Source organism: Suncus etruscus, chromosome 3 (assembly GCF_024139225.1).
Source record: "Suncus etruscus isolate mSunEtr1 chromosome 3, mSunEtr1.pri.cur, whole genome shotgun sequence".
In the NCBI taxonomy this organism is placed as follows: Eukaryota; Metazoa; Chordata; class Mammalia; order Eulipotyphla; family Soricidae; genus Suncus; species Suncus etruscus.
In genome coordinates this window covers 102,424,933-102,435,565 of record NC_064850.1, presented here as the reverse complement: position 1 = coordinate 102,435,565, position 10,633 = coordinate 102,424,933, and the positions used below count along the sequence as shown (strand labels likewise).

The 10,633-nt window shown below is 32.8% G+C and overlaps 2 non-coding genes across 2 annotated transcripts; both read left to right on the top strand.

Annotated features, from left to right (window-relative positions):
• Positions 1 to 460: 460 nt before the first annotated feature.
• On the top strand, positions 461 to 594 carry LOC126005128 (small nucleolar RNA SNORA51). The gene has a single exon (XR_007494303.1). It is a non-coding gene; the product is annotated as a small nucleolar RNA SNORA51 (small nucleolar RNA).
• Positions 595 to 3,863: 3,269 nt separating this feature from the next.
• On the top strand, positions 3,864 to 3,927 carry LOC126004957 (U7 small nuclear RNA). The gene has a single exon (XR_007494159.1). It is a non-coding gene; the product is annotated as a U7 small nuclear RNA (small nuclear RNA).
• Positions 3,928 to 10,633: the final 6,706 nt, after the last annotated feature.

The following is a 10,633-nucleotide window of genomic DNA, read 5'->3' as shown; positions in this document are numbered from 1 at the left end:
TCACTGCTCAAAAAAATGTCACTGCTCTTATGTATTGTTTTATAAATAGGAATGCAGAAAACAAGAATAATAGTAATTTGCTAAATATCATACATAGCTATTGCTTTCTTTTAGCATCTTTAAGATATTCTAATTTTAAGAGTATTCATTTATAGAAGTAAAAAGTGGTACCCTTTTCATATTTGGATACTTGTCTATTGATTGATTCTTCAACAGCAAAATTCTTGAATATTATAATTTGCAACTTCTTTCATAAGGAAGGTATTGGAAAGAGTGCAACACTGGAGAAAAATTAGGTGGAAAAAAGATATTACTTTTAATTACAGTAGAAAGCCTGTCTAGAGTACAGGCCAGTGTGGGGTAGAGAGGAAGGACACTTGGGATATTGGTGATGGGAATGTTGCACTGGTGAAGATATATATATATAAAATAATCACAAAAAAAAAGAAAGAAAAGATAAGGCCTCCCAATGCTTACCACAGACTGTGTTCTTTACACTAACTGTTTAGAAAGATGGAGGTACAGTAAATGCACCCCATATACACCTCAACCCAGGCCCTTTGCCTGGTCTGTATTGTAAATTGGGGGACAAAAAAAAAGATATTACTTTCAGTTTTTGAGCAGAAGGCATTTGGAATTTCATGCTTCACATTCTTTTGGCAATTTTAGTATCACCTGTGCTAGAATAATTTGGAAAACCTTACATTAGGCAGTAAAGTGTTTAAGAATTTTAAGTTCTTGTTTGAATTTCTATCCTTCCTACAATTGCAAAACTGTATAAACTACAATATATGAGGATGAAACCCCAAGACATGTTCAATAAATGCTGGAGAAATGAGCTGCTACCACCAAAAATCAGTTTATCTGGGTGAACTCTCATAGCACAAAGGGATTAACTCAACAAATCTGGCCTCATCAAACCCTACTTGCTCACCAGAGAAATTTGGTTTTAGGATTGAGTCCCGAGACTTGAAATATTTTGTCTGATAAGTATGCCTGATGCTCTGGGGCCTGAAATTCTTGTTTGATCAGATAGTTTGTGCTAACAATGTGATTTTTGGTAAACATCTGTTTGTGTATGTCTGAGGCTATGGGGCTTGCAGTACCAGTTTGATTAGCCAGTCAATGCTAACAATGTGATTTATAATGAATGCCTATTTTTGCCCTGGGGTGCGGGAGTATAAATAGCTAAAAATCATTGACTACACACCTACATAATCTAATGCCTGAACTTCTGTTATACCATGGCTAGGGTATGAGTGCTCCTTTGGTTGGCAACCCTGTGCGTATGTTGTCACATTACATCACTGGGCAGATGCAAGTATGTTCATTTTCCTCCACCAGAAAGAATATTTAAAAAAGGTGTGCCAAGTTTCTCTCGGAATTCACCTGTTGCTTATTTTAATTTGGATTATTTTACTCTAATAAATGGTAGCCATGAGAATTACTAATTTTCTGCATACCATTAGCTGCAGTAGTGAATACAAATGTACTTATTGAGGATATATACTTAATATGTAGTAGGTAATATATACAGAATAAAAGATATACATACAGTCTACAATAAACAATATAATCATGTTCAGCATAATTATGTATTTGGTATAAAGCTTATCTTCAGCATTCATGAACAATTGTAGCTATAGGTATTTTAATATTTTTGTCAGTTATTAATTTTTTAAATTGTTTTGGACCCTTCCCCCTCATAGTATACAGACATTACTCCTGGCTGTGTGCTTATGAATCACTTCTGATTGTGCTTGGGGGAACACTGTGGAATGGAAACTATGCCTTTGTCAGCCACATGCAAGGCAAATGTCTTAGAAACTGTACTATTGCTCTGGCCCCAATACTTTAGCCTTTTAAACATTTTGCTGGAATTACACAATTAATACTCTACCATCTTACAAAAGAAAATGTTTTGAATTTGAAGATATACTTACTTTTACAGGAGTGTTTTATATTTTTACATGCTTTCGTGTTTCTAACAAGTATTTATACATTTTACATTGAATAATTCCTTTCAGCATTTCTTGTAAGATAGGCCTTGTGGGACTTTCTTAAGACTTACTTGAGTGTAAAAATCTTATCTCTCTTAAATTTCTAAAGTAAAACCTTTCCAGATAAAATATTATTGGTTGGCAGTTTTATCTTTTATCACTTCAAGTATATCATCTCATTATCTCCTGGTCAGCAGCTTTTGCTGAGGAATTTTCTGTCAGGTTTATAAAAATTCAATTCTATTTGATGATTTTATTTTTACTCTTGCTGCTCTTAAAGTTTTCCTCCTTTTAAAATGTTATTTTAAATTTTATTATATTTTGGCCATAAATAATGTAAGATTATGGTGTTTGCTTTGTATATAGAAAACCCTAGCATCGCCACAAATGATCTCTGAGCCAAAAGCTGTGAAGAAACCATAAGTACAAAGAAGCGTGGCCCCAAAACTAGCAAAATAAAAGGAAACAAAACAAAACAAAAGCTTTATCATAATTTGTGGTGGAGAAAATATTCTTGGAATAAGTTTATTTGGGATTTGAAAATTTTTATGAATTTAAAGCCTTCTTCTATACTTGCATATTTGGAAATACCCCTCTGTTTTTTCTTTAACTTTCCCCCCTCTTTCTTCTCTTTTCTTTTTTAGGACTCTAATGTATAAAAATATTTTTTGCTTAAATGTATCCATATTTAACATACGTTTTCCACAGTCATGGTGCTCACTATTTTTCTTATCATTACCAGATAATTATAAATGATATCTCTCTTATTTAACAGATTACTTTTTGTTTGAACACTCTTTTTTATGCCCTTTATTGTCTTTTTAAATTATACTAATGGCATTATTCAGATACAGATTTTGTTCATTTTGTTAAGGATTTAACTTTCTCCATTAGACTATCCATTTTTGCATTTATTGTTTTCTTAATATTGAATTTTCTTTCTACATTTTCTTGTATCTCATGGACCTTCCTGATAACAACTACTTTTAACTTCTTATCAGAAAGATCGCAATTTCTTTTTCATTGGTTACTGCAAAAGTAACTATGGTGTTGCTTCAGTGATAGTTACCCTTGCTCCATTTATCATGTTTTGTAGAAATCTAGTACTGCTGTCTTTGCATTTGGAAAGGCAATCTGCTTCTCAAGTCTTTAATAACGGTGAGAAAGAAAACCTGTCAGCCCTGCTAGACATTCTGATACTTGTTCATAGCTTTCTTATGTTTATGTCTGCTTCCACTTTTGTTCCTCTCGGGTTATTTTTAAAGCTGTGTCTTTCATATAACCTATAAAGTCAGTCTGGGTGCTTACATTACATTCTCAAGGGTGAAACTGTATGCCAACTTTGTATGCTTTCTCCCAAAGTCACAGAGTGAGATTGCCCTCCTCTTTACTCATTTGTTTTCTATAAAAGCTCCAATGTGTGGGTCCCAGGGGTATCCCCAGGTCATAGATAGGAGACGTGCTAGCAGGTTTGGAGCAAGTTTGAGAGGTTCCACCAGGGAAGCATTCCCAGGATGACAGCTTCTTGGACTCCACAAAAAGGGTTGTAGGGTGCCTACTCTTCAGATATCCCTTGAGAGTTCTATTTGCTTTTCTCATAACCTCTTTTATCGCTCTGATTTGAGGCTCTCCTAAACCTGAAAAAAAAAAGCGGGGGAGGGGGGTGTTTCTGGCAGCACTACATAAAAATGAAGAATCTGGACTACCTCTCCCACAATGGAGAAGACATGAGCGAATAGGGTCTTGCACCACATGTTTTAAATCCAAAGGTTTTGTATTTAACACAACGCTTGCCCTATATATTGATCATTTGACACTTTCTAAATCAGCAGTGTTAATACTGATGTTAAGTAAGAGATTCCCAAGTTTAATAGCTCTTTTTAGAATTTGTCTGGCAGGCTTTCCTGTTTGCTACCAGAATACCCTCCCCCACCTAAAAATAGTAGCTTCCTAATAATCTAAGTAGGTAGATGATTCTCTAGTGGCAGGCTGGGAAAAGAACTTTCTTCCTGATTTCATTAACTATCACCATTGAATTCCAAAAAGATTATATTTAACAATCTGGCATGCATTTTTATATTCAACTTTATTAACAACATAATATTCTCCTTAGGTAAATTTCAAAATTCTTGGCACATCTCAATTTATATTTGACCCATCATATGTCAATTTGTCACTTTTCCTAGGAAAAGTCACAAATAATAATCTTGGGTATAATTTCATTGACTTTTCAGATATATTTAAAATTGCATTTTATTTTACAGATAGACATTAATAAAGTAAGAAGACCACATTTTGTTCATTAATGATTTAACATCAGGTTTGCTTAGAATCTATGAAAACCACAGTTGGATTGCACTTTGTCAGGAAACAAATATGATATGATCTATAAGAAGCGTATGCCATAACATAATTTTAGTATTGCTAACATACTACTTTTATTATCATGTGTTGCTATGAAATCAGTGATGTATAAAATAACGTTACATCTTTGATTCTAATTAAATGGTTCAGTAGTCTATAAATATTCCTGTGAGGGGGATCTAAGGCAAAAGTGAAATAATCAGTGGAAAAGTTATAAAAAATAAAAAAGAAGTTATGGGAACCAGAAAGATAGTACAGTGTGTAGGGCATGTGTCTTGACGCACCCGAACTGGATTCTATCCCCAACAACACATATGATTCACAGAGCCTACCAGGAGTGAGTTCTGAAACCACAGAAAAGTGTAACCATGAACAATGCAAGTGTGACTCAAAAAATAAAAAGGCAAAATACAAAACAAAAAAAGATTTAATGAAAAATATATAGAAGAAGTGCTTTTGCTATATAGCAGGCATGGCATTGGATGTGTGTATTATATAATTATTTTGGTTAGATTGAAAATATAATGGCTTATCATATTCCAGAGTAGCCTTCTGATCAGGAGAAATCAAAATCTGAATACATTTTGAAAATTAGAATCGAGCTGAATATGGATTGTTAGATAAATAAAAAAAACCGTAGTATAAATTTTTGTTTTGCTCTGTATATTGGAAGAACCCTCATTTTTCTGAAAAGCAGAAGACAGAGGCAAAATTGTGGATAAAACATAAATTAAAAATTCAATTTTCAGTACATTAAATTATTATGTTTTGAGTAATTTAAAATATCTGACAAAATTTATATATTTGATTTTACAATAAAGCAATAGTAAGTAAAGTATGTATAATGTGAGTTATTTAGATTGTTTTTAAAGCCATAAAATAAGAGAGATTATTTTTGGTTATAAAATATGAGGGATGCAATGGAATTAAAAAATTTATACTGAGAGTCAATCCTAAATTTAGAGTTAAGAAAAAAATACAAAATTAAGTATGAGAGAATATTGTTATGGAAAATGTTGAAGAAATGCAGGTGAAGTAACATAATTAATCTATGCAAAATGGCCTTTTTAAGATGGTATTTATTAAACATTTCTGTGAATCACATTTCCTTACTCTCATTGTATAAGCATATTTATTCAGCCCTAACATGAGATATATTTTTGCTTTTTTTGTTGTTGTTTTTTTTTTGGTGGGGGCACACCCGTTTGATGCTCAGGAATTACTCCTGGCTAAGCACTCAGAAATTGCCCCTGGCTTGGGGCGACCATATGGGATGCTGGGGTATTGAACCACGGTCCTTCCTTGGCTAGCGCTTGCAAGGCAGACACCTTACCTCTAGTGCCACCTCGCCGGCCCCAACATGGGATATTTTTTACAAAGCTATACATGATTGAAACTTTCAAATGTTGCTTTAATTAATATAAAAATATTTGTAAAGAAGTATGTAAATTGTAAAGTGTATATTAATAATATACATTATGCTTAGTTAAATCAGTGACTGAAAAAACTGTACAATGGACTTGCATCTATAATTGGTTCTACTTTTATAAGTAAATACTAAAACTTATTCATCATATTTTATGATGAAATTGCTTTTTTATTTTACAGATCTCATTCTCTCATCTAACATGTAATTTAATTGAATTTTCTTTTAAATGATTTCCTAATTGATATGAGACATTTTTCTCATTTTAATGTGTTCCAGTAGATGTTGGCTGCCTGAATGTATTTCAACCGGTGATAATTTGATTTCTTTGATTTGCAGCACAATTCTATAACTTTTATTCTTTGTATTTGTTTCCCTCTTCTAGTGGCCAGTACCAAAGCACAGGTTTTTCTGTAGTTTTGTTTGTTCATTTTTGTTGTTGTTTTCATGGTCACAAAGACAATGCTCAGGGGTTATTCCTGGCTCTTCACTCGGGAATTACTCCTGAGGATCATATGGGATCATATGGTACTCAGAGAATCATATGGGATGCAGAGGATCAAACTCAGGTTAGCTATATGCAAGGCAGGCAATTGCCTTAACTGCTGTACTACTTGCTGCAGCTTGCAGAGACATTTTTGAAAACTTCCTTAGTTATTCATTTGTTTTTATTTTTACTGTCATTCTTTTTTCTTTTTTTTTTCTTGGTCACATCTGGCTTTGTGTTTAGGGATGACTCCTTGCGATGCATAGGTACCAAATGTGGTATAAGAAATAAAACTGATCAAACTGGTGTTGGCCATGTGCAACTTGCAGCAAACAACAGCATGATTTCATTTTTTGTTGTTTATGCAGAGTTCTATTGTGTATATACATCATTACTTCATAACACATTAGTCAGTCATTGGACATTTGGATTGTTTCCATATCCTGACAAGTGTTTTAAATACTGCAGTAAATATTAGAATGAATGTACCTTTTCAAGTTAGTAATTTTGCATTTGGGAAGATAGATGCCAAGACATGAAAGTTGTTAGGTCATATGGAAGTTATACTCTTACTCTTTTAGAATTCTTAATATTAGGAATATTGGCTTTTTTATTTGCCGGGTCCATTTTTTTCTTTTTTTCGTCCATTTTTCTTTTCTCTCTCTCTCTCTCTCTCTCTCTCTCTCTCTCTCTCTCTCTCTCTCTCTCTCTCTCTCTCTCTCTCTCTCTCTCTCTCTCTCTCTTTCGGTAGTTGTCACCAAATTTTTTTCTTCCCTTTTTCTTATCCTTTTTATCTCCAATGATGGTAGAATAGATGCTCAATCTACAACAAGCTGTAAAGAAGAGACCAGTTGCAGTAGCATTCTGCGGGGTAGAGGAGGGTGATATGAGATGCATACTAGGAACAGGGGCGGAGGGAGGACAGCACTGGTGGTGAGAATGCCCCTCATTCATTGTCACTATGTACCATATATGAAGCAGTGAAAGATTTGTAATGCACTTTGGTCACAATAAAAATTTAAAAAATTACTCAATATCAATAACTTTTTGTTTACCAATCATATACATTTTAAATACAACAAATTAAATATCACATATGAAATATTAGATTAAAAAACTATTACTCCAATTCCTTTTCACTACTTAGGAAGTTTAGCTTGCAATTAAAGACCTATAAAAGACTAGAAGAATATTATGAGAAAAATAAAAGATTTTCATAAAAAATATGAAAAAAGTATCAATATGTTCACTTGGTGATGTTTGTCAAAGTTAATCAGCATGTACTCTTGTAAAAGCATTATTTAAAGTCATCATTTGTCTAATCTTCTTGATATGTTTTATTTTAATATAATTCTTATGGAAAGTACTCAACCAAATAATCTTATCACAGCTACTACATTACCAATCAAAGCAAAACAATAATTCCTCAAATCCTATTTCTGCTTTCAAAATATGACACTATAAAGATTATTTAAAAGCTAATGACTATAAGATTATAGAAATAGTATAGGAAGTATGCTTCCTACCTTGCAAATGACTGACAAAATTCAATTCCCAAAAGTGCATGTGTTCTCTCAAGCTGCACCAAGAGTGATCCCTGAGCAAAATGCCAGGAGCAAAGCTCTTAGTGTGGCCCCCAAACAAAAAACAAAACAGTAGGAAAACATCTAATAATTATAACAATACAGAATAAGAGAACGTCTTCCTAGGGGTACAGGATTATGAAAGAAATTATTATGATCATTCTGACCACTACCTCCAATTTATATTTGAAGCATTTAAAACAGAGTAAAGTTTTTAATTAAATACATTTTGATGGCTTTTTAACATACACTTTATTTTATGTTGAGGAGTGCTTTAAATGGCAGAATAGAATATTTTTGATCCTATTTTTATTACTTCTACCAGACATATGAAAAACTGTCCATCTGAGCTTGCCAAATCAATCATATGATATTTACGAACAAATAATTGTAAGCAAGAAGAAAATTTGTCAATTTTCACCTGAAGCAAGGAAATTCTCAGTGAGAGTTTATTTAATTGTTCAATTCAACAGTCCTCTCCTAACAACAGGTATTTTAGAATAGTCTTCCTATTGAACTGTCAGAAGAGTCCTTCTGAAACTATCTTCATTCCTGATATCTGAGAGCACTTCTTATGCTTTGATGGAAAATAAATTTGGGCTGCACTAACCACTGAAATATGAGGCTATTTTTCCCCTCTGAAAAAATTCTATTCTACTCTTATTAATTCAGGAACTTATAATTATTTAAAAATTAGTGATATGAAAACTATTTTAGCCCTTACTTCAAGGCAAATCAAATAGATAAAATCTGCAAAGTTATTTCAGACTAAAAGCATTTTTTGTGGGACCCAGTACTTCTAGTTGACATTAATACTTTTTTATTTTCTATTTTAGGCTTTGCTTCTTCCTCTACAGTAGCTTCAATGTCAATTTTAAGAAAGGAGAAATGCATATTAGAGTCATAAAAATAGAATTCTCTTCTTGAGTAGACACCACCTGCCCTACCCTTAGTCTCTATTCTCTTTTTAATTTTGGCAAAGCACATTTGATAAGATTTTTCTGTCTGTGGAAAGATGTCAATGAGAGAAGTGGATCTACTTTAATCTGGGGAAATGCTATTAGTAATGATAGTCACAGATCAGTAACAAGGTATTGCAGGACAATCAAATGATGCCTGTGGACTAGAAGAGTGATTAAGGAATCAATCATTGGCTCTTGGAGAATTTAATCAGTCTATTTAAAGTAATTTGAACATGCTGAAGTATATATTTTATTTTGTAAGTCATAGATGTCACATGGGAATTTTTTAAATGAATGAATAATAATGGGCTGGCTTGATAACCTAGAAGACAAGTCATATTTTGTCCTTTATCAAAGAGCTATTGCATTTTATTTGTTTTGCAATAGAAACATATTATTAAAGATCTTTTTTTAATATGGTGGTTCAAACAGCAGATGGCTGTTTTTATTAGGATAAAAATTCTGTGAACCACAGGTTTCTATTTAAAATTTTAAGAATTTTCTTGAGCGATATTACAAATATTATGGCACTTTCTGTGTGTCCAGCCAACATGGAGTTATTTTCTAGAATGCCATAAAGTCCCCAAAGCACCATATTGAGTGATTTCTGAGCTCAGAGGCAGAAGTAAGCCCTGATGTAGCCAAAATAAATAAATAATAAATAAATAAATAAATCTTAAGAATTTTATGACTTCTAGCTCAAAGTAACTGGCAGTTATTTGTGGTATATTAATTTATTAACTATTTGTATCTATTGACAGGTTTTGATTGTTTTGCATGCTAGGTATTTTAATACTTTTACTTTTAATAGCAATTTACTAGCAAAATAAAATATAAGCAAGATGTGTGAAACAATGGATATAATTAATGGACTTAACATAATTTGTTGATCTCTGTTATAGTGATAAACTATAAATAGACTCATTTGTAAAATTAATTGGTATAGTATGATTACTTGGGGGAATGTGTTGTCAAGGATCATAACCAAGTTTCCCACAGAGAAATCGTGTGCTCTAGCCCTTTGAGCTAGTCTCTGATTCATTCTCGTTAGTGCATATGTTAAATTTTTTTAAGCCCTAAATGTGATGGTACATGTAGATGGATTCTTTTGAGATTATTGGGTCATGAGAGTAGAATTCTTATGACTAAATTAGTATTCTTATTAAAAAATAAAAGATTACAAAGATTTTCCTGGACTTTTATTCAAGTGCAAACACAATAAACAGAAATGTTCACTCTGAACCATAAAATAGATTTCACCAAATGCAACCATATCCGTGCTTTGATCTTGGAATTATAGTTAGCACAATTGTGAAAATTAAAGTTTTGTTGCTTATAAGCTCTTTAATATGTAATACTATTATAACAGTCCAAATTCTGTAAGAATATTTTGTCCAATTTTTACACATCATTCTTCACCAAGACAGAATCTGGATACAATACTTATATGAAGTTAATAATTTACCGTTGATCAATGGTTTAGACAAAGCATCTTATTCTTGTAACCATTACAAGTAGATAAAATCCAGAGGATTTAAAGCTATCTTGAAAGCACTCTACTACTAAAAAAGTGCTCTCTTCAGGGCTGGAGTGATAGCGCAGCGTTAGGGCATTTGCCTTGTACGTGGCTGACCCAGGACAGACCTGGGTTCGATTCCCAGCATCCCATATGGTCTCCCAAGCCAGGAGCAATTTCTGAGCGCATAGTCAGGAGTAACCGGGTGTGGCCCAAAAAACAAAAACAAACAAAAACAAAAACAAAAATAAGTGCTCTCTTTTAAGTTGGAATCTACACTGTAAATAGAATTATT